This window comes from Austrofundulus limnaeus, unplaced genomic scaffold (assembly GCF_001266775.1).
Source record: "Austrofundulus limnaeus strain Quisiro unplaced genomic scaffold, Austrofundulus_limnaeus-1.0 Scaffold615, whole genome shotgun sequence".
Classification (NCBI taxonomy): domain Eukaryota; kingdom Metazoa; phylum Chordata; class Actinopteri; order Cyprinodontiformes; family Rivulidae; genus Austrofundulus; species Austrofundulus limnaeus.
The window spans coordinates 60110-65926 of NW_013953017.1; positions in this window are offsets into that span (position 1 = coordinate 60110).

The window sequence follows — 5817 nt, forward strand, 5'->3', positions numbered from 1 at the left end:
CAGTAACTGTTAACTTGCAGTAACTGTTAACTTGCAGTAACTGTTAACTTGCAGTAACTGTTAACTTGCAGTAACTGTTGACCTGTAGTAACTGTGGACCTGCAGTAACTGTGGACCTGCAGTAACTGTGGACCTGCAGTAACTGTGGACCTGCAGTAACTGTTGACCTGCAGTAACTGTTGACCTGCAGTAACTGTTGACCTGCAGTAACTGTTGACCTGCAGTAACTGTTGACCTGCAGTAACTGTGGACCTGCAGTAACTGTGGACCTGCAGTAACTGTTGACCTACAGTAACTGTTGACCTACAGTAACTGTTGACCTACAGTAACTGTTGACCTACAGTAACTGTTGACCTGCAGTAACTGTGGACCTGCAGTAAATGTGGACCTACAGTAACTGTTGACCTACAGTAACTGTTGACCTACAGTAACTGTGGACCTGCAGTAACTGTGGCCCCTGGAGTGATTTAGTTGAGTAACCCTGATCTAGTTGGGTTCTTCTCTACACACAACTTAGGCTTTAGATCCTACTCATGAAGAGGGGCTGTACTATTGAAAAATTTAAAGTTAGTAGAGGTTAGTACTGATGTTAAATGCACAACACTATATTCTTACGTTTTCCTTTTTGTAATGTTCACAGTGTTTAATCTATTATGCTTTGATTGAAATAGGTTCAGTTACATGTCCGAAATATGTGACAACACATAATTAAAAGTTGTGATAACATTAGCTGAGGACTTTGTCTGAATGCCTGTGATTCAGCCGTAGGCCAGTAGGGGGCGCACACAGGCATTGAAGAACCTGTATAAATGGATGAAATTCCTGGGTTTTCAGCAGTGTTGGTTTCCTGTCAGCTTCAGCAACAATAAACCTCACTCAGATCCAGAATTCTGGTGTTGTATGGTTTGATTCATTCTACAAATAATTTTATTTAACAATTGTGTTTCTAATATCAACTTCAGTTTATTGAATATTGACCCCGACGTTGGAATTGCAAGTCGAGTAGTGGGCTGTTGTGTGAGTTCGGCTACTAGGCCTAGCGGTGGGAACGCCGGGTCGCCATACATTCTGGGCGCCAGATAACAGGTGAGCAAAATCATTTTTTGCTTTCCATCTTGATAAACAAACAGGACTGTGCAGCGATCTGTGTTTCTGCCGACTGGGGCGTGTGGCTGAGCGTTGGAGCGGTCCTTCGTGTTAGCTTTGCTAAGCTAGGACTGTGTGTCGGCTTAGCAAAGGCAGCGTGGTATTCGCCAGTAGTCATAACAAACGTGGATTAGTTGGATGGTTAAAAGACGGTTTATAAGCATTTGGACATAATGATCTGTGAGGGTTTACAACCATACAATAAATTGGGCCATTTAGGTAGTGAAATATGTGTTTTAATATATTTTTGGTGCGTGTTGTGTGTAAAAATATTACCTTTTTGTCAGGCCGTTTTATGAGCTCTTTCCGAAAGCCTGAGTGAGTCTTCTATAAAAGACTGCCCTAAACACGTGGGGTAAAAAATTACCAATATCTGGTGGGGAGCATGGGCCAGTTAAGATGCCTGTCATAAGGAAAAATCCATGAATTGTAATTTGTGATTTCCTGGTGGGGACTTTCGTATGGTTGAAAAATTCTTATTTAAAGGTGGGATATGACGACATTGGGAATAAATCCAGGAGTCAAACTCTTTATCTTTCTATCCTTTTTTGTGTGTATATGAGTGGTGTATGGTCGAGGAAAATTTGGGGCCTGTTAAGTGGGTCGTGGATGCAGTTTTTAGGTAGGGGTGACTGTTGAAAGGGTCTTGAAAGACAGACAGCTTACATGACATCTGTGTCAGCAGGCTAAGCTGTTAGACAAACATCTTGAAATATAGTTGAATAATAAGAATGTTGTGTCCCTAAAGAGACGGAGAGTACAAAGTAGCTGGAGAGTGGCTGAGGTTGCGCGCTTAAGACAAAACATTTCTTGCTGAATAAACCTTATCTATTTAATTATATTGAATGGTTTAAAACAGGGTTTGAAAACTGAAATAGTAATATTTCAGCAGTACCTGTAACTTTCTGGTGTCTTTGATTATTCTTCCTCATAATTTAAAGAAAAGAAACAATAGTGATAAAACTTGAACCTACCACCACATTGTGATTGTTGAAAAAACAAAAAGAGGTCAGCAGGGAAAATTGATAATAGTTCTGAGTTAAATCTGGTTGTTAGTTTACATATGAGACTAGTCATTAAACTTTGACTTTGAATTTATTAATCTCTTCAAGTGCGATAACATTTTAAAGTCAACAATCTTTGGTGTAAAACTGTAGCATTTTGGTGTTTCCACCCCCTACCTCCTTGATTGGTGGCAGCGCTGATCACCCACACCTGTGTGCAATCTGGCTCATCAACTCCAGGCTTCTTAAGGCAGTGCCAAAGACCAACTCAGCGCTGGGAGTGGTCGCGTGGATTGCGCATGAAGTCGCGCTGCCTGGCTCTGGCTGTTGGCGTGACCTTGATTGGGACGGATTGATGGTTAAAAAGTTTTAATCAAGAACTGAAAAAGGAGAAGATGAAGAGTTAAGAATACCTCGGACTTCTGGAAGTCGGCGTCAGGGAAATACTCAAGACTCTATCGGAAAATCCCGAGGACTAGTGAAAGAACTTTGGACGAAGACTACAGCGAGTAGACTCAGCTGTGCTGTGAATGGACCAGAGTGGGGAAATAGTATAGATAGTGAAAGTGACGGGAGTCCTGAAGCATCGAGTAGTGAAAGGATGAGTCCAAAAAGAGTAAAATCTTCAGCAACGACAGGTGCAGAAAAGAAGGGCAGAGTAGTGAAAAGCTGGGATGAGTCTGAAGAAGAAATGGAGAGGGAAGTAAGAGAGTTCAAAGTGATTGTTAGAGTTAACGAGGAGAAGGCATTGCAAACAATCAGTCCGGTTAGATTATCCATGATTCTGAGGAATCAGGTGGGAGACATCACTAATGCAAAAGTACTGAGAGATAGAAACTTAACGATAAGTTGTAATACAGAGGAACAAAAAGACAATTTATTGATAAATTAGAAGAAGCTCCAGACATTATTTGTATACAAGAAACTTGGTTAAAACCCCAATTAGAATTTAAAATACTCAAATATTCTGCTGTTAGATTTGATAGGATTGAAGGTAATGGTGGGGGATGTGCCATATTTATTAGGGAAGGGTTGCCATTTAGAGTGATTAAGAGAGGGAAAGAAGATGAGTTTGTAATTGTGGAAATTTGGATAAAGGCAGAACCATTTACTATAGTAAATTATTACAATCCATGTAGAAGATTGGACTTGGATAAATTAAAAGAAATTCAGGGACAAAATAAAAATAAAGTTATTTGGTGTGCAGATTTTAATGCCCATAGCAATTTATGGGGAGGGCAGGGAACAGATACAAATGGAGATATAATAGAACAGCTGTTGGAAGATAATCAATTYGTATGCATGAATGATGGAAGAGGAACAAGYATAGATMTACATACAGGAAATTACTCAGCTATAGATTTAACTTTGGTGTCCAGAGATTTAGCGGGATTATGTGAGTGGAAAATAGAACAAGAAACAACAATAGGTAGTGATCATTTTCCAATTTTTTGTAAAATCCTTATATCTAAAGAGAAAGAGATAGTAGAAAGGCAGGAAAGGTGGATATTTAGTAAGGCAAAATGGAAGATATTTAAATAAATATGCGAGAAATATATGGAGGAAGTCATTTTAAATCTAGATATAGAGAGTATAGAGGAAAAGATTAGGGAAGTTATATTGAAAGCAGCAAAAATAACYARTCCTGTAAGTGAAGGTAAGAGCAAAAAGAAAGAGGTGCCTTGGTGGACAAAAGAGTGCAGTGAAGCAATAAGGAAAAGAAATAGAGCTTTTAGAATATTGAAGAAAACACATAATTTAAAAAATTTAATTGAATTTCAAAAGTATCAAGCAGAAGCAAAGAAAATTATTAAGAAAGCAAAGAGGACAAAATGGAGAGTTTTTTGTGATTCAATTGGCAGAACAACTCCTATAGCTAATGTTTGGGGAATGATTAAGAAAATGAAGGGAAATAGACAGGAAAGGACATATCCAATTCTAAATCATGAAGAAGGAATAGCAGTAACAAATGAAGAGAAAGTAGAAGTAATGGCAAGAACATTTGCAAAAATTCKTAGTTCAGATAATTTGACAGAACACGGGAAATTTAGGAGGGAGCAGACAAGAAGGGCAAATAATGTTATTTTAGAAGACAGAGCAAACCCAGGAAATGTAATGGATGTTTATTTTTCTATGCAGGCAATGAAGAAAGCAATAATGAGATCAGGACTAACGGCACCAGGAAAAGATCAGATATGCTATATTATGCTAAAACATTTAGGGAGTCAGGCTGAAGAAAAACTTCTAGGTTTATATAAMAAGATCTGGAAAGAAGGAAGATTACCATCTAATTGGAAGGAAGCAATTATTGTGCCAATTATTAAACCGGGAAAAGATCCAACAAACCCTCTAAGTTATAGACCAACTTCACTTACTTCATGTTTGACATGAACTCAGAATAGTCAGGCGTTTGAGTGGAACTGAGAAATCAAACATGAAACATGAATGAAAAGATAAGTGATTTATTTACAGGTGRGGGGAGATAAAAATAAATCCGGATCTGGAAAAAAGGGGAAGAATCCAGGTGAGTCTCTTTCCAATGAATTGGAAATGAAAATATAATATATTTTCATAGAATTAATGAAAAGTCTCTTACGGATTCCTGGAGAAGGACTTGGTTTTGGGGTGAGGCTTCCTTTAATCAGATGAATTGTTTTCTTCAGGCAGAGTGGCAAAACATAAAAATCTTCCTTGGTTCCTGTTGTGGTTAATCCTGAGCAGACCAAAACTCCAGACAGAAAACTTGGCGAGAGATTCCTTAAAAAGCAAGAAGACATAAATGTCAACAACAATAACTATAGCTCACTTTAACAACTTGTAGTTGGCATGAGCACTACCAATATGGTGTTATGCATCAGCGAAGACTCATCTGTCTGGAGACGCTTATAAAGCCCAGGATGTCATCAGCAGGATTACACGCAGGTGGTGCAATTAAACGCAGGAACCAATCAGGAAGAAACACACAAAAAACTCCACTCATGATAGTACCCTCCCCCGACGATTGCCTCCTGGCAATCTTAAACGCTTCTCCGGATTGTTCCTGTAAAACGAGGAGATGAGGGAGGGATCGAGGATGAGGTCCCTTGAAATCCACGATCTCTCTTCAGGACRGTAGCCCTCCCAGTCGACCAGGTACTGTAGGCCACGCCCCCTTCGCCTGACATAAAGGATCTTGTTGACCGTGTAGGCTGGTTGATTGTCGATGAGCCGGGGGGGGGTGGAGGGAGGTTGGAAGGAGGGCTCAAAGGACTGCTAGAGACTGGTTTGATCTGAGAGACATGAAAGTTAGGGTGTATCTTCATGGAAGATGGGAGTGAGAGACGTACCGCAGAGGGGTTTATGATGCATTCCACCGGGAACGGACCAATAAACCAGGGAGCCAGCTTCCTAGTGGTGTCCTTCAGTTGGATGTCTTTAGTTGACAGCCAAACCTGCTGACCAACCTTGTAGGAAGGGGCGACAGAACGATGCTTGTCAGCCGTCTTCTTGTTCTGTTGTGCTGTCCGCAGGAGCGCCTCCTTGGTTTGCCTCCAGAAACGGCGACACCTGCGGACATGATGCTGGACAGAAGGAACTGCACACTCAGTCTCAACACTAGAAAATAACGGGGGGTTATACCCCAGGGAGGCTTCAAAAGGGGACATGCCGATGGCAGAAGATGTATGTG